This window comes from Plecotus auritus, assembly GCF_963455305.1.
Source record: "Plecotus auritus genome assembly, chromosome: 6".
Classification (NCBI taxonomy): Eukaryota; Metazoa; Chordata; class Mammalia; order Chiroptera; family Vespertilionidae; genus Plecotus; species Plecotus auritus.
The window spans coordinates 68,642,859-68,662,227 of NC_137773.1; positions in this window are offsets into that span (position 1 = coordinate 68,642,859).

Below are 19,369 nucleotides of genomic sequence, written 5' to 3' on the forward strand. Positions count from 1 at the left end.
GGAGGAAACCAGAGTCTTCCCCCAATGCCATCTTGAGTTTATATGTGGTACTCTTACATAATTTACCAGGCAACCAAAAAATACCTGGGAGTACCGGAGGCACAGGAAAAACCCATTTATTTTAGATGTTTCACATGTACTAGTACAGGACTCAGGGGAGACTGTTTCTCTACAAATCCTGAGCAAGCCAATATGGAGGAAGCTTTCCCTTCATACCCTTTGGTTTCTTTGTCCCCCAAATATGGGATGGGACTTCCGGACCTTTTGCGGGCTTTGCAAAAAGCCCCATGTGTTGGGTGGGGGCCATGAGACCACATCTAAAGGCCTGACCTGGTGCCAGTGCTGATAACTCTGTCTGGGGGTTGTGTATTGTTCATGGTTTATGGCCTCTCTAAAAGGGGAGTAGTACTTAGGTAAACAGGTCTTACAGGACCAGATAATTAAAGAAGGGGCAGACAGGGGTGGGCAAACTTTTTGACTCGAGGGCCACAATGGGTTCTTAAACTGGACCGGAGGGCCGGAACAAAAGCATGGATGGAGTGTTTGTGTGAACTAATATAAATTCAAAGTAAAGGAGTGGAGGGGAGAGCGAGAGAACCGGATAGAACAGCTGGATCCGGCCCGCGAGCCGTAGTTTGCCCACAGCTGGACTAGACTATAGGCTAACAAGAATGTGCATTAGGTTACTGGCACAGATTCAGATTGCTAGCCCCCCCAAAATGTCTCATTTTCCCCATCAGGACATTGAATTTTTGGTTCACTTCACCATGTAAGCTGTCTGAAATGGAATTGAGGATAATCCAGTCCTTTTTCCCCCTCCAAATGTAATATTATAGTAATAACTTCTTGTGGATATGTATTGAATAAAGTACATCTGAAACCACCTTCCTTGTTATTTTACAACTAGAGGCCCGGCACACAAAATTCGTGCATGGGTACAGTCCCTAGGCCTGGCCTGTGATCAGGGCCATCTTCCTGTGCTGCTGGCAGCTGGCCCTGCCCCCCGCCACCACCCACCTCCAGCTCCCCATTCACCATTGGGCGATCAAAGCCTGCCGGCTTTGGGGGAGGGGCTGAGAGGTGGTCAGTGTGCCTCATAGCGACTGGTCGAGCAGTCATTCTGGTTGTTCCACTGTTCGGTCGATTTTCATATGACTCTTTTATATATATAGATGATGAACATTTACATTAAAGGTGTTTCATTTTTCCAGGTATTGCTTCTTACATGTTCGCAAAGAGACCATTAAATATACAGCTACCTATAATACACGTTTTTTGGCATTATTATGGATAATTTAACTGGAAACAAGGATAACTTCTAAATTTCTTAATGAATTTTAGTAAGAAAAATAGCTATTTGAAATTGTGTGTGCTTTCTTAAAACAACAACAAAAACAAACACTGCTGGTAAGACAGCATCTTCCATGGGGATGAAGTTGAGGAAGATTTAAATTCTGACAGAGTAACACTATTCCAATAAAAAATAGTTTTAATGTTAGGCAAAAAGAAAGTTTCACCCCTGCAATGGCTTATATGGGCTACTGCTCAAGGTTCAAGCAGAGGTGAACTTTTGCTAAGATAAAACAGTTATAATAGGTCACAGGTGTAGGAGGTGCCTGGGAAGAATGTCATGGGACTAAAAAGACAAGATTAGGTGTTGGCTAAGAAGCCACTTTTTTATGTTAATTAAAATAAGCAAAGTGAAACAAAACCTTTGTAAGTACATTCATTGATAAGAGAATGTCAAACCTTCAAAAGTGGCAAATTATTTTAGTGAAAAGATGGCTCTATTAAAGACTATCGACAGACCTAAACCTCCCAGATCTCACTCCATTGAAGGAATAATTTGAAATGCTAATCAGAGTACAAGAACTGTATTTTGACTGTTGAATGAACATTAATCAATGTTACTTCACCTAAAGTTGTTTCCCGCAGATAAGTGAAGTTTATTGCACACAGCTCTGGTACTTTTTGGAAAGCATGTGATGTGATTTCAGTGTGGTCTGGCAATACTTTCTTTAAGGAAGAGTCTACCTCTTTCTAAATCCATGAAATTTTTGTGGAAAAGAATAGCAATAGTACTTTATCTAGCAACATCACTCAGTTCTTTTTTAGTGCAAACCTGTTGAGTCAACAAATCTCAAATTACTTTTAAATAAACTTTAAGTTAAATTAATATACTTTAGATGGAAGTAGTTTTTTTTAATTTTAATTGTCCATTGATATTCCATTAAACTATATTCATTCATTTTTGTTCTAGTACTTTTGTTTCATTTATTGGTAAATACTTTTCCTCTAAATTTCTCCTAGCAATTTATACTTCTGTGCAGACCTTTTGTTGTTGGTATTTGCTATGGTCTGATCCATACTGTTTGTTCCACTTCAACTAACATTTCAGTTTTAGTTTCATGTTAATTTCCTCTAATCTGCTAACCTCTGCCAGCGTCTTGGCTAAAATTAGCAGTGCTTCAACGTACTTATTCTGAGCTTTGATTTTTCTTTTTACTCATGAGCATATTTTGAAACATCATGAGACAACTCCCTTGCAAAGTTACTTGGATTTCCTTCGAGTTGCTGCACTCACTGCGCTCAGGGCTAGTGGCTGGAACTCCCACCTGCTCAGCAACCCCGTGATCCGCCTCTACAGGGCTCCTGGCTGCTGGTGCGGAGCCTGCGCCAACCTCATTCCTTCTGCCCTCCAGGCACCTCGCCAGCCTCTACTTCCTTCCCGGACAGTTACCTACTAGTAAGCACAGGGCAGGGGTAGAGGAGAGGGGTGGGGAGGGGAGGGGAGGGGTGGGGAGGGGAGGGGAGGGCTCTCGCACTGGAGACCCTGTTCTTAGGCTCTCCTGGTGGCCTGGCCAGCCTTTACTTCCTGCGGGGACAATGACCTAAACGCCTGGCTGGAGGGGGAGGGAGGCTCTGTCAGAGGTGATACAAAGGTCTTATCTGAGAGCAGCAGGGTAGGGAGCACCCTCCTTCAGTGTTTGTGCCAGAGTGCGTGGTCATGTGACTCAGGTGAGTCCTCAAGCCACCAGCAAATTAGAAAGGCTTTTGTGTAATTTGAAGAGGTGATTTTTTCAGGGAACTCTGAGTTCACCACTCTCTCTAAACATCACAGAATTAGGTATTATTTGTACTATTTATGGATAAAACCAAAGGCCAAGGAATTTCACACAGTTGTGAAAGATTACCTGAAACTGATTTTTTTTTTTTTCATTGAATATCAAGAAATTCATCTGAACCACTAATGTCACTGACCTCTCTTGTAAGATTTCCCTGGTAATCGCTAATCCTTTGTCAGCGCACCAGGCCGTTTACCCATGTATTTATCTACTATGTGCTGAGTGCCACGGGAAAACATATATTCCAGGCTTCTTAAACTTGACTGCACATTACAATCGCTGGGGAGGTGTTTTGTTTTCTTTACTTGTTTGTTTGTTTTTAATATTGATACCTGAACCCCACACCAGACCAACAGAAATAGAATCTCTAGGGGTGTGGCTCAAGAATCATTTTCTTTTCAAACCTCCTCTGTGAGAATCACATTCTAAATTAATAGCTATCAGATGATATTGATAGTAAGAATCAATATATCGAGGGGGGATGGGTTGAAATGCAGATTCCTGACATCTTGATTTAGACTTTAAGAAATATTGCTCTAGTTTCTCATTTTCTGATATGTAGCCACAGACTGCATATGACTATTTAAATTTATATTAGAATGAAAAACTCAGTAGTTCACCCTGGCCGGTGCGGCTCAGGTGGTGGAACGTCACCCCATGCACGGAGAGGTCAGAGCACATGCCAGGCTTGCAGGCTCTATCTCCAATGGGGGCATGCAGGAGGCAGCCAATCAATCTCTCTCTCTCTCTCTCTCTCTCTCTCTCTCTCTCTCTCTCTCTCTCTCCCCCCCTCCCTCCCTCTCTCTCTAAAATCAATAGAGACAAAATTTTTTAAAAATACAGTTGTTCTCTTGTCCTAGACACTTGTCCTGGACACAATCCACCTGTGCAGATTACAGATGCCTACCATTGGCAGAGTTCCCTCGAACAGCACTGTTGTAGATTGTTAGCTCTGAGTGCAGCAGCGACCTCCACAGGTTCCCACCTTTCATGTAGGTTCCAGACTAACAAGGGACGCAGATATGAAGTTCAGAAAGGGGAAGTTCTGCATCTGCCTTAGTCTAAGGGTTCAAAGAAAGTCTCTCTGAGGAAGTGACATTTAACTGAGACAATCCAGTGGTTGGTAATGGTTGTAGAGTTGCAAGAAGGAGAAAACATAAGGACTGTCCAAAGATGAGGAAGGAAGTCCTGCTTTAAAGATGATTCACATTTATAAATGATAGTGTATGATACGGAGATGAAAAGCTACAGTGCCACGTCCTTTAACGAATTAAAGACGCGAAGGCTTTTCATTTAAGGGGAGGGATTAATTAAGCAGTTCAGAAAAGCATCTGAAGTTTCCCTTTCAACACATGCATACTCCAGATACACACATGTACAAACTCTCTTCCAAAAAAGATAGGGCCTAAATACAATGGTTTCACTTTGTGATTATAAGAGACCTCAGTGATCATGTGGTTTGTTCTTGCTTTGGATTCACATTGAGAAATCGAGGCTCCCATTGTTGTGAATTTCTTAAAACCTAGAAGTGAACTGGGGGCTAAGTCAGGCTTGAGGATATTTATAACAGAATATTCCAGTTCAGTACTTTTCATATCATGCCACTTAAACTGAAAATTTTCTTTCAAGTTGCTTCCTATGCATTAATGCCTAAACATAATGATCTTTATTGGAAGACTCTTAGCAGGTACTAGAAGGTTAGTTTTCTTATATGTAAAATGTTAATCATTAAGATCTGTGTACCTCTCCCTTTTATGTAATCAAAAAGATATAATGTATAGAAAAATATTATGAAGACTTCTGGTTTCTGTTCTAACATTTGAAGATCTTGAAAGTTGTCACTTCTGTCATCACAGTAAGAAAAAAGCTAAACAGACTGAAAATCAACAATTTTTATTACATCCATCAGAGAATTAGGGTCCCGGGACAAATCACTGTCCTGAACACTGAAGACATGGGTGAAGGCAAAGAATCACAGCTTACTAGGAGCCCGTAATGGGTAGGGGGCACTTACAGAAACTGGTGAATTGCTGGAGACTGGATGTGGTCTAAATCAAGCATTGGAAAGCTGGGGAAGCAGGACCCGGTCTTAGGGGGGCATCTACACTTCCATGGGTCTTACCTTCAGAAGCCACTTGAGGTTCTCACAGTGAAGATCAGAGAAAAACCGCCCTCTCGCTTCTGGCAAGGGGAGGGAAAGGGCAATCATTTTGAAATACATCCAGTGCCTTCAGTTTTCTGAAACAAAGGCGAGCCCTCAGGGAAACTTCTTTGTGAAAGTGTCATCTGACCTGGAGGAAGAGCAATGAGACAACTTCAGCCCCCTTTTGCCTTCCTACCTGGCATGGTTAAGAAACTCTTCTGAAGGTCACAGCCCACCAATTCTAAATCACTAAAAATGGAGATTTAATCATAAAATTCCCCAATACTTTATGACCATAGTAAAGGGGCTCCGGGATAATAACAGTGGATTACAACTGAGAGATCTACAAGACACACTGTTTAAGGAGTTTCTAAGAAAAGGACATGAAAGGAAACTGAAGCCTGTGAGCCTACAGCTAGAGCAAACATTAGACACAGTCAAGCTCCTTGCCAGATTAACATAAAACCTCACACGAGAGGCCTATTTATCTTAGCTCCTATTATCCAATATATCATGTCTGGCTTTCAACAAAAAAATTACAAGGTGTAATAAAAAGCAAGAAAAAATGCAGTCTGATGAGATAATGCAAACATCAGAGCCAGACTCAGATATGGTAGAGGCTTTGGGATTATTAAACTGGGAATTTAAAATACCTATAATTAACATGCTAAGAGCTCTATTGGGAAAAAATGGACAACATTTAAGAACAGATGAATATATTAACAGAGAGTTGAAAACTCTAAGAATCAAAAGAAAATGCTAGAACACATAAAACACTGCACCAGAAATGAAGAATGCCTTTCACAACTGAAACATAATCAGTGAGCTTGAATATATGTCAATAAAAACTTTCTAAATTTGAATGTAAAGAGAAAATAGAATTTAAAATAAAAGAAATATTCAAGATTTATGAAAAAATTAAAAAAGTGTAACACATAGGTAATGGGAATGCCAGGGGAAAAAGAGAGAGACAGGAGAAGAAATATTTGAAGTAATAATGGCTGGCAATTTTAGAAAATTAATGGCATACCAAACCACAGTTCCAGGAAGCTCTTAGAACACCAAAGAGGGTTTAAAAAAATCTACATGAAGGCCCATCATATTCAAATTTCAGAAAATCAAACAAAGAAAAATACTGAAATAAGACAGAGGGGAAAAGATATCCTATAGAGTAGCAGAGAGAAGAATTACATCAGACTCTTCTTTGGGAACCATGCAGGTGAGAGAGAATGGAGAGAAATATTTAGTGTTGAAAGAAAATCCACTTTTAGAATTCTGCATCCAGTCTAATTATTATTTTAAAGTGAATGGGAAATAAAGACTTCTCAGGCAAACAAAACTGAGGAAATTATTCACCAGTAGACGTGTGTTGGAAGAAATGTTAAAAGAAGTTCTTAACAGAGAAAGGAAAATGGTGCAGGTCAGAAACTTGGATCTACATGAAGAAAAGAACACTAGAAAATAATAAATGAAAGTAAACAACTTTTTTATTCTTAATTGATCTATTGGATATCTATAAGTAATTAGCAGTAGTGTATTAGGTGATTATAGCTTATGGATAGTGAAATGAGTGACAGCAATGTTATATGGGACAGGAGGAAGAAGAACTGGGAATAGCCTATTATAAATTAACTGAACTACCTATGAAAGGTATCATGTTATTGAAAGTGGATTTAAATATATACTGCAAACTCTAGGGTAATTTCTAAAAATAAAAAATAAAAATAATTTAAGAGAATTATAAGTGATATGCTAAGAAAAGAGAAAATAGAATGATATAAAATATCAAAACAAGAGAAAGCAGAAAAATAGAAGGCAAAAAAGGAAACAAAGAATAAAGGTAATGAATAGAAATCAGTAGGTAGTAGATATTAATCCAGTTCTATCAAGAATCACTTTAAATGTGAATGGTCTAAGTCAGGGGTGGGCAAACTTTTTTTTTTTTTTTTTTTTAAATATATTTTATTGATATTTTACAGAGAGGAAGGGAGAGGGATAGAGAGCTAGAAACATCGATGAGAGAGAAACATCGATCAGCTGCCTCCTGCACACCTCCCACCAGGGATGTGCCCGCAACCAAGGTACATGCCCTTGACCGGAATCGAACCCGGGACCCTTGAGTCCGCAGGCCGACGCTCTATCCACTGAGCCAAACCGGTTTCGGCTGGGCAAACTTTTTGACTCGAGGGCCACAATGGGTTCTTAAACTGGACCAGAGGGCCGGAACAAAAGCATGGATGGAGTGTTTGTGTGAACTAATATAAATTCAAAGTAAACATCATTACATAAAAGGGTACGGTCTTTTTTTTTAATTTCAATAGTTTTATTCATTTCAAACATTTTAACAAGAAGAATGTAAACACTAATTATTATAATTTGAAACTTCAAAAAATGGAGGAATCATAGCACAATAACATACCTTATATTGAAGATGGCAAAGGCAAAATAAAATTGCCTAACAAAGGAAAGGTACAAAAGCCTTTCAAATTAAACTTAAATATAATAAAATAATTTAAAACTGAAACAAATAGAAAAGAACAAAATGTGTAAACAGTAAATTAAACATTTTCTTTAGTGCTACTTCCAAATTATGCCCGGGACGTAGATGTAGATGGCAATGTAGACTGGGTTGAAAGGTTTTTGATCTTTAAAACATCAACTTCAGTGGGAACAGTGTTGTTGGTCTCCTTTTTAGCTAATGCTCTGATACTGTGCTCTCCAGGGGCGTGTCTCCCTACATCACCACGATAACGTGTCTACGCATTCCCAGGGTGATGTCGGGGGACGCGTCCGCGGGCATTACAAGGAGCCTCTGGAAGACTGAGAGGTTGTTCCTTCTACTGAATGGGCGGATATAAATCCGCCCACTCAGAAGAAGGAGCTGCAGCCGTGTTTCCCGACGTTGCCATGTTAACACTGCTGCTGGTGAAGGAGCGGAGGGGAGAGCAAGAGAACCCTCCTCTCTTTCGGCTCCGCGGGCCGGATAGAACAGCCGAACGGGCCGGATCCGGTCTGCGGGCCATAGTTTGCCCACGGCTGGTCTAAGTACACCAATTAAAAGATAAAGACTGATAGGGTTAATAAAATATAGAACCCAAAGACATGTTGTCTAAAAAAAAAATCGCTTTAATTTTAAAGACAGTGTAAAAGGGATGGAGAAAGATATAGCATGCTACTATTAATCAAAAGAAAGCTGGAATAGTTATTTTAATTTTAGGCAAAGCTGACTTTTTCTCAGACTCAGAACAGGAAATCATCAGGGATAAAGAGGGGCATTACATAATGATAAAGCTGTCAACTCTCAAGAAGACATTACAATCCTGTGTATGTACCTCACACAGAGTATCAAAATACATGAGACAAAAACAGGAAAACTGTAAGGAGAAAGAGACACAAATCCACGACCATAGTTGGAGTCTTCAGTCTCCTTCTGTTAGTAATTGACGGATCCAGCAGGCAGAAAATCAGTAGGGATCTAGCTAAATTGACTAGCACCATCATCATCTGGATCTAATTGGCAGTTACATAATATTTCATCCAACCACAGGTGACTAAACATTCTCCCTAACTCACATAGAACATTAGCCAAGATAGACTACATTCTGGCTATAAGACACATCTTTAAAAATTAAAAAAAATAGACATCATACAAAGTATGCTCTTAGACCACAATGAAATTAAACTAGAAATAACAAAAAGACATCTGAAAAATCCCAAACTATTGGAAATTTTACAAACACACCACTAAATAACTCATGGATCAAAGAAGAGTTCTTAAAACAAAATATATTTCAAAGTAAATGAAAATGAAAATACTACTTAATTATATTTATGAGATACAGTGAAATCAGTGCTTAGAGAAAATTTATAGCATAGGATGCACATATTAGAAAATAAAGCTCTAAAATCAGTAATAGAAGTTTCCCTGTAAGAAACTAGAAACAAAAAACAAATTAAATCCAAAATAAGCAGAACAAAATAACAAAAGTTAAGGTAGAAATCAAGAAAATTAAAAACAGAAACTCAATAGAGAAAATTAATGAAACAAAAAGCTGCTTATCTGAAAAGTTCAATAAAGTTGATAAACTTCTAGCCAGGCTAAGTAAAAAAAATAAATAAAAAAAGATAACACAAATATTATTAGAAATCAAAGAGCTACTGACACTATGGATATTAAGAGAATAATAAAGGCATGTTACAAACAAAGCTATGCCCACACATGATAACCTATATAAAATGGACCAATCCTTTGAAAGAAATAGTAAGCCAAAACTCACCCAATGAAAAACAGACAATCTGAAAAGACCTATATTTTAAAAATTGAATCGATAATTAATAGCCTTCAGAAACAGAAAGTAATAGGCCTAGGTAAATTCACTGGTGAATTCTACCAAATATTTAAGGAAGAAGTTAAACCAATTATCTGTAATCTCTCCCAAAAAACAGAAAAACTTCCTAACTCATTCTATGAGGCCAGCAGTTGCCTAACATTAAAACTAGATAAAGATATCACAGGAAAAAAATGCAGACCAATATCCTCTCATGAACATTGATGCTGAAATCCTCAACGAAATATTAGCAAAAAGAAGCCAACTATGTATGAAAAGAATTATACATAGCTAAGATCTGGAAACAGCCCAAGTACCCATCAGTAAATGAGTGGGTAATTTACACAGCTGTAAAAAAGAAAGAAAGATCTATTACCCCTTGAAACAACATGAAGGGGCCTGGAGGTTATTATGATAAGCTAAATAAACCAGTCAGTGAGAGACAACTATCACATGATTTCACATACATGTGCAATCTAATGAACAAAATAAACGGATGAACAAAATAGACAGAGACATGGAAGCATGGAACAACAGACTGAGGAAGCTCAGAGGTAAGAGGGGTTGGGGTGGGAAGAGATTAAACAAAGAATTTATATGTATACATGCCTAACCAATGGACACAGACAATAGTGTGGTGAAGGCCTGGGGAGGGGACAGGAATGGGGAGGAAGGGGGCAATGGGGGGAAAAAAAGGGTTCATATGTGATACTTTCAACAATAGAGATAAATTTAAAAAATAAAGAATTGTACCAATGACCAAGTGAGATTTATCCCTGAGATGGAAGGCTGGTTCAACACTGAAAAAACAATTAATGCAATCCATCACATCAACAGGTTAAAACAGTGGTCGGCAAACTCATTAGTTTGATGGCTCGCGAGCCGCAGTTCGCCGACCACTGGGTTAAAACAGAAAAATCACACAATCTGCCCGGCTGGCGTGGCTCAGAGGTTGAGCATCAATCTATGAACTAGGAAGGAGGTCATTTTTCAATTCCCGGTCAGGATACATGTCCAGGTTGTGGGCTCAGTCCCTAGTGGGAGGCAGCCAATCAATAATTCTCTCTCATTATTGATGTTTCTATCTCTCTCTCCCTCTCCCTTCCTTTCTGAAATCAATAAAAATATATTAAAGAAAAATCACACAATTATATCAATAGATGCAGAGAAAGCTTTTGACAAAATCCAACATCCACTCATGATGTTAAAAAATGCTCAGCAAACTAGAATACAGGGGAACTTCCTCAACTTGATAAAGAATATCTACCAAAAAATCTACACCTAACCTCCTATTTAATGGTAAGCAACTAAGATCAGAAGCATGACAAAGATGGCCCCTCTCACCACTGCTTTTCAACAACATATTAGAAGTACTAACTAATATAGTAAGACAAGAAAAAGGAATAAAAGGAATACAAATTGGCAAGAAAGTAATAAAAATGTCTTACTTAGCAAGTGATATGATTGTCCATATAGTAAATCCCAAACAATTGCCAAAAATAACTCCTGGAACTCATAAGCAATTATAGCAAGGCTGCAGGATACAAGGTTAGTACATAACAGACAGTTGTTTTCCTATATACCAACAATAAACGATGAAGTTCGAAATTCAAAACACACTAACATTTACAGTAGCATTAAACAATGAAATATTCAGGTATACATCTAACAAAATACACATGATGGCACTTCACTTTTACAAAAGTCCTACATTAGTATGGTAATGGCTTTTCTTGTAACAGTAAAAATCCTCTTTGAATTTCTTTTGGTTAGTGAGACAGATACTATTATAGGCCTTTTGAAAAACAAAGTGGTGTAAAGCAAACTTTCAAAAAGTGAGGGGTACTCTTCACTTTATGCCATTTAGGCTTATGAAGGTTTTCATAGGAATGCGCTACCTTTAAACGGGGAAACCTAGGTACAAGATGTATATGAGGAAAACTATAAAATCGTGATAAACAAAATTAAATAAATAGATATTCTATGTTCATGGATACAAGGCAGTATTAAGATGTCACTTCTTTCCAACTCGATCTGTAGATTCAATGCAATCTCAATTAATATCCTAACAAGTTACTTTGTGAATATTCACAACCTGATTCTAAAGTTTACATGGAAAGGCAAAAGACCCAAAATAACCAACACAATACAGAAGAAGATGTCCCAAAATGCAGTGGCTTAAAAATTACTCTCTCACACAGTTTCTGTGAGTCAAGAATTTGAGAGCAATTGGGGTAGGGGTTCCCAGAGTCTCTCAGAAAGCTGGCTGAAGTTCTATTCATCTGAAGGAAGGATGTGGCTGGGCCTAGGTGGCTTACTCACATGGCTGGCAAGCTGGCTGTAGCTGCTGGTGGGAGACCTCAGTTCCCCTTCATGTGGTCCTTACCAGGGGACTGCTTGAGTGTTATGGCATGGTGTGGATTTCCTCAGAGTGAGAAATCCAAGAAGGTGGAAGTGTCATTATCTTTTACGACCTAGCATCTGAAGTCACACGCCATCACTTCTGCCATATTCTATTGGTCACACAGTTAACCCCTGATTTAGTGTGAGAAGAGATTATATAATGGTGTGGCTACCGGGAGCTGAGGATCATTGTGAGCTGTCTAGCAGGAAGAAAAATGAGAATTACTAGAGTGATGTTCTCATGTGGGTGCAAACAGATAGGATCTAGGGCAATAGGAGAGAGAATAGCCCTTGTTAGATGCAGAGGTCATCAACAGTAACAGTATATTGGTGCAGTTGCAGCTTCTCTGTGAAACAGAAAACAAGGTCATAGGTCAAGAATGAGGACCTGGAAGGAGGTTTTGGAGCTTCATAAATATTTCAAGTTTTTCAGGATTTCTCAAGTGATGCAGTGGTCATTGTGATGTCGCTTGCTTGGTTATATTACTAAGGAGAAAAAAAGGCCCTCTTTTTGATCACTGTTGTATTTATTGTAAGAGGTATAGCCTGAGTCTTAGTAAAGTGGAAGAAAGCCATCTGTGTGTGATTTTTTTTAATTTAAAGAGTGTTTTTTTTTTCTCTTTGGTCTCTCAAGAACTTTCTAAATTTATATCATGGAAACTTTTATGCTATAAACATCCTTTGGTCTGTAATTAGATTAGTCTGTTACTTCTGCTTATGGAATAGAATATAATACACATAATTAAGTGTGTTTAAAGGGACATTTAAAATATAAGACATGATCTTTTCCTAGCCCAATCAGCCTAAGACTATGAGAGACAAACCTATAGAACAACTAAATCAGGTTTACTGACTCACAGTGGGGTGTTTCACCAAAGAAAGGAAGAGAGTTGTTGTAGGACTTTGCAAAAAGGTGGAGTTTAGGTGCAATGTAAATGAAGTGGTGTTTTGATGGGCTGAAAGCAAAATAGAGTTGTATATAAAGGGGTCTACAATGGTTCTCAGACTGTGAGATGGACCCGTGATTCTGTTTTCTTGGAAACAAAATTTAAGATGTCCTAGCCAGTTTTCCTCAGTGGATAGAGTGTTGCACTGTGGACTGAAGGGTCCCAGGTTTGATTCCAGTCAAGGGCATGCACCTAGGTTGCAGGCTCAATCCCAGGTCCTGGTCAGGGTGCATGCAGGAGGCAACCAATCAATGTGTCTCTCTCATCATTGACATTTCTATCTCTCTCCCTTTCCTTCCTCTCTGAAATCAATAAAATTATTTTTTTTAAAAGGATATTTCAATAGATGGTGGTTGGGTCAAATTGAAAAAATATTGGATCCATATGCCATTATCATACACCACCATAAACTCGAAATGGATAAAAATCAATTAAAAAAAAAAAAGATGTCAAATGTTATGTTCAGAAACCTGCTACCTGAAACTCTGCTCATGGAATATAAATCAAGGCTGCTTTTCTGTGTCATACAACTTAACTTCTTCAGATAGGAGTGGGATGTTTTATTCTTACTGAAATAATTTTAATGATACTCTGGTAGTCTATAATTTTAGAGAAGATTTCTCAATAAATAGTCACTCCAAGAACTGGGCTATTATAGCATTTTATAGTAGCAATGTGTATTTGTGAGAAGTATTGTTTTTTGATAAATTTGTACCTTGCTTTATCTAAAGTTCTGATTCTGGATTGGTGAATGGTAAGGAAGATATTTACTTTCTTAGTCCAGGCACATTTTTAGTTTTCCAGACTATATTATTATAACTTACTGTATAGTTCAAAATATTGATCCAGAAGTCACTTTCCCTTAATAATCTTGATCAAGAGACCTAAAGAGTATGTATCATATTTTATTTATTTATTTATTTATTTATTTATTTATTTATTTTAATTTTTTTGTTAATCCTTACCTGAGGATATTTTTTCTATTGCATTTTAATGAGAGTGGAGAAAGAGAGAGAGAAACATTGAAGTGAGAGAGACACATCCACTGGTTGCCTCCCACACGCGCCTAGACCTGGGCAGAGATCAAACCTGCAACCCAGGTACGTGCCCTTGACAGGAAATTGAACCCTCGACCCTTCTGTGTGTAGGGTGACACTCTAACCACTGAGAAACACTGGCCAGAGCTGAATCATATTTTAAATTTGTAATATAAAAAGGTTGGAAGAAGTCCTCACCAGCCTATTTATATAGAATTAGAGCTCTTACATTAGAGCCTGAATTACAGTACCCCTTGCATATGTTTACAAGACCTCAGCATCTAAGTATTCCACAATTATGTCTGCTAGTTTCCACACTGTCAGTTTCCCAGTGTGACATCTTCACATTCTTCCTTTCTTGTTGTAGCTTCCCTGGCTAACAACTACAGATATCAAAGTTGTCTGAGGAAGACCTCCTGTTGCTATGACTGATGGGTGTAGTGCATTATACCACGTTTTTATAACTGCAGCTCCCAAAGTGGGGGGCAGAGCATTGTTGGATTCTCTAAGAACCTCAGAGGAAGTCTCTCTTCACTATGTGAAGAGAGCCACAGATGGGCCTTCAAGGCTACAGATGGGCCTTGAAGCTGTCCTGCTCAAAAAAGCTGCCTGTCTTCTGCGCCTTGTCTTCTGCAAGCAATCCTCAAAACTTAAAACAAACAAACAAAAGAAAACAACAACAAAAAACCAACAAAGAAATCAAGTCAATAGTCTCAGAGATCTAGCTATGATTCTACCTTACAATGATAATCAAACCACAATACTTAACATCGGCCTCCAAATCACCACAATTTTGTTAAGAACAAAGAACTAGCTTTCAGTGTGTATAGTCACTGGGCACATCTATTGATTTTCTTAAAAAAAAAGGTATTTTAAAGTCTCCATCATTAGAGACCAAAAACTTCTCAAGATACCACATGTAGTTTAAAATTTTTACTTGATTTTACTCATCAAAGAAATTAAATCTCTTGAGTCTAGGTATCCTATTGCATAAGTCGCCTTTAAAATACTCTCCAATGAACACACATGGCTTCTCATACTTGACTTGTTGGCATGATCATGTGATTTTTCTTCAACAGTATTTCTAGTCAATGAATTCACAGAACGAGAGTCAACATAATACCTCTGGTGGAAGGACAGAGGACACAGGCCACTGAGGGTGCTGATGAGAGTACCATTGATGAGATCTAGGGAGGGCTCTAAGTGGGGTGGAGAAATAACTGAGGAAAGAAAGACACTGATGGGGCTGTAAAGGAACACCCTCTGGATGGTGTATGATAACAACTAATAACTATTGAGCATTTACTTTGGGCAATCTGCACAAAGACCCTTATCTGCATTGTCTTGTTGAATTCCTAGAACAATATAGTGAGTTACATGCTATTCTTATCTTCACTTTATTGATGAGGATACAAAACAAGGTTCAAAGGGTAACTGGCTCGGATTCACAGAGCTGATTAAGTGGTAGTGCTAGTTCTCAAGCCAAAATCTCTTTGATTTCAGTGCTTGGGTTATTAATACTTAATGTACTTTCCAAAATATTGTGAGATATAAACCTCATCTGATCTCTTTAAGTAGATCTTAATTGGACACAAAAGCAAGTATCTGAAGCAGCAGAAGAACTGTATCTATGTAACTAAATTCTTAATTCTGCTTTATCCACTGCCAATCAACTACAACTTGACTTTCTTGTTTCTGACTATTGAGTCCTCCTATTTTGACTCTATTCCCATGATTGTTAGACTTTTGGGGTAGATGTCTCATTTGCAAAGTTCTAGGGATCTAATGCACAGCACGGAGACCATAGTTAGTAATACTGCATTGTATATAAGAAATTTGCTAAAAGAGTAGATCTTACATGTTCTCGTCACACATGCACAAAAAGTAACTAAAGTAACACATCTATTAGTCTGATCTGTTCATTTAAACATAAGCTTTATTTAATACCCAGTGTATCAAGCCCTCAACTTCCCAACCCATGATTATCTCACTCAGGTGGCGTTGCTGTGTATGGGAGATGGGGTGTGGCTTGTGGGACATTATGAAGATGAATGATTCAGAGTCCTAACATGCTATGTTTTACGCATCCTCTAATTTCCAGGACAGTGTCCCACTTAATTTCTGTCTTTCCTGTTGGGATTTATGGCTAAAGTGTATCTCTTGTCTTTGGTTCCTATCACTCCATGGAAACTGTCAAGATTATCAGTGGCAGCCACTTTGCTAAACTCAATGGTTAATTCTCTGTTATTATTTATGTGACCCTTTAGTAGCATCTGTCACAGTTGATTCTCCTGTTCTCTTTGATGTTTTCCATGCAAATGCCTTTCAGAACACATTCTCTTCATTTTCCTCCTACACTCTGAAGGCTCCTTTATCAGCCTGCTTGGATGGTATTTTGTGTCTGTCTCAATCTATTGATATCTACTGTTGGGGCTGGACCAGCCCTTGTGCTTTATATTATGACTGCAAGCGACCCCCAGCAATAACCATCAGGAAACTTTGGAAAAAAAAGTTTATTACGTATAGGTTCTGGAAATTACATGGCATACCTGGGGCCACCAGTGAGGTCACAGAGAGAGAGAGAGAGAGGGGGCTGAGTCTGGGGTCCTGCTTTTATTAGGGGTAAAGGCTGGGGTCTAGGGTCTTGAGGCCTCACTCTGCATTGGTGAATTTAAAACATAATAGAGGGAATTTAAAGTGCTAAAGGAGAAAAAAAAAAGTGGCCCAAATGGTCAGTTATTGAAATTCACAAAGACCCGCAGGGTGGGGAGGTGGCTGGCACTTGTTTTCCAGAAACAAACACTAACTACCAGGGCCTACATACATATGGTTCTTGCTTTAATTCTGGACCTCTTAACACTGAAATGCCATATTGATTTTTCGAAATCCAGTCCCACATTTCTAATACCTTACTGAACATCTTCACCTAAATGTCTGAGAGAAAACTCAAATTTATCCCAAACATGCCCAACTCATTATCTTCCCCTGCTTAGTTAGTGGCAACCCCATTATTTCAGTTGCTGAGACCAAAAATCTTGGGGTCCTGAGGCCCTGCTAGTCTATAACCTTGTCTCTTGTCCAATGGGGGAGAAATATAGATCAGGCTTTTTGTTCCTAAGGTAGTGCATCTGTGACTTGCAACCCTTCCTTTTGTTTTATTTCACAATGTCCGTTCTACTATAGGACATAAACATTTTGAAGTGTGCAAAATTGTTTGGAAAACTAAAGTTCTAGGTAATCTTGGGTAAAATTATATACAATTTACAGTTTACATTTCAAGTTAGATGACGTGTTTCATCAGAATCAGTTATGTGCATAAATTGTCTCTTACACGTGAGTAATATTTTTAACTGGCCACATTTTCTTGGCTTCTTTTTGGCCTATTACAGGGCCTGAAATTCAACATGTTTAAAACATTAAAGCTATAGTTATGTTTGCCCTTTTTCTAGGAAATAGTACTTCTACTCTTCTTGGAACTATTCCTCTCCCTCCTTTAACTTTATGATTTCCTTGAGCATTACTATTTTCTTATATGAGTTCACCCCACTGGCCTTGTTTGATTGGTTCAGGGATGTCAACTTGGTCTAAGCTCAGACAATCAGAGTATTTCACAACCCAACTCACAATTTATTATATGATACAATTTATTATATGAGTTCAATCAGAAGCCTTCCTTAGAATTTTGAATGTGAAGCACAAAAAGTAAAAAGCATAGAGTTAATCTAACTGTGCTTCTAAGTGCAAAAATATAGAACCAAGTTCAAAATTAAAGATAGAACCAATGGAGAAATAAAACAAGGGCATTGTCAGTAGCCACATTTCCAACTAAGTAAAAGTAAGTAGTCTGTGGTGAGAGAGAATAAACCCAGTATCCAGGGAGAGGTATAGATGAAAAGTGGAGTACTAGATTCTGGTGATATTCCAGAGCCTGGATCGAGTTTTTCCTGAGGCCCAGATGTATTTCTAGACTTTCAGCAGGTATTAAGAAAAAAATCTTATACTTTATATTACAGAGACCTGTTGCTAACTAGCCTTAGAGGTAAAATGGAACTTATTTCTTATACTAGAGGCCTGGTGCATGGATTCGTGCACCTGTGGGGTCCCTCGGCTGGCCTGCAAGGATCGGGCCAAAACTGGCTCTCCAACATCCTCCAAGGGGTCCCAGATTGTGAGAGGGCACAGGCCAGGCCAAGGAATTCGTGCACTGGGCCTCTAGTATGCATACAAGATCTTTGGTTAATCTCTTTCCGCCCTCTCCCCTCCCCCCTTCCCTCTGAGATTCATCAGTCTGTTCCATGTTTCCATGCCTGTGGTTAAGTGTCAACCTTTGAACCAGGAGGTCACAGTTCAATTCCTGGTCAAGGCATATGCCTGGGTTGCAGGCTTGATCCCCAGTGTTGGGCACGCAGGAGGCAGTCGATCAATGATTCTCATCATTGGTGTTTCTATCTCTCTCTCCCTCTCCCTTCCTCTCTGAAATCAATAAAAAAAAAGAAAGAAGAAGCATATGTTTTCTTGACCCATCCGAGACACACTGCACCAGAAATATTTTAAAAAATAACTCCTGGAGATTCAGAAGCAGATGGTTTGTAGAAGCAGTCATTTAGTAAAACGCTACATTGAGCACCTCTACTACTGCCAGCTCTCAGAGTTTGCTGATGCCTCTGAAGCAGGAATTTTAGGGGGACATAGGCAAGCTTAGGGATTTTTTTTAGAATTGGGGTCCATGGAGAAGCATGGGCTGCAGACTGGGAGAAGGCACATTTCCATAACACAAGGAAGCCAGGTGCAGTTACATTTCCATAAGACAAGGAGGCAGCAACAGGTATATTCACATAAGACAAGGGAACTGGAAGTAGCCAAGAAAGGTCACATTTACAAAATAAAGAGAAGAAAGCCCTTCATTCAGAAGGAAGGAGTGGGGGAGAACCTCACAGGTCCCATGTGAGGTTCGATCTTTGAGCCCAGGAGTTACTATAGTAACCAGTCTAAGGGAATAGTGACCAATCAGAGGGGATATCAAGGCACCAAGTTCTACAGCCTATATAAGTTGTGGGGAAAAAGAACCCAGTGGGATTCTTCCCCCTCCCCACATGGGAGTCATTTCAGGGACCCTTCTCCCCCTCCCTACTTGGGAGTCCATTCTGTTGGACTCTTCCCTCTCCCCACGTGGAAGTCTGTACTTATTCTTCAATAAATCACCACCTTTGCTATACCACTTTCTGTCCGTGGATTCATTCTTCGATTCCGGCGGACAAAGAATCTGGGTTCCAGTCCAAGAATTCGGTATCACCTCTTTTCTACACTGACTGGATTTCTTCCTGTACCTACTCCTAAGACTTTTGATTAGCTGACCTGACTTTGAAGTCTTTTCAGGTTTGTATCC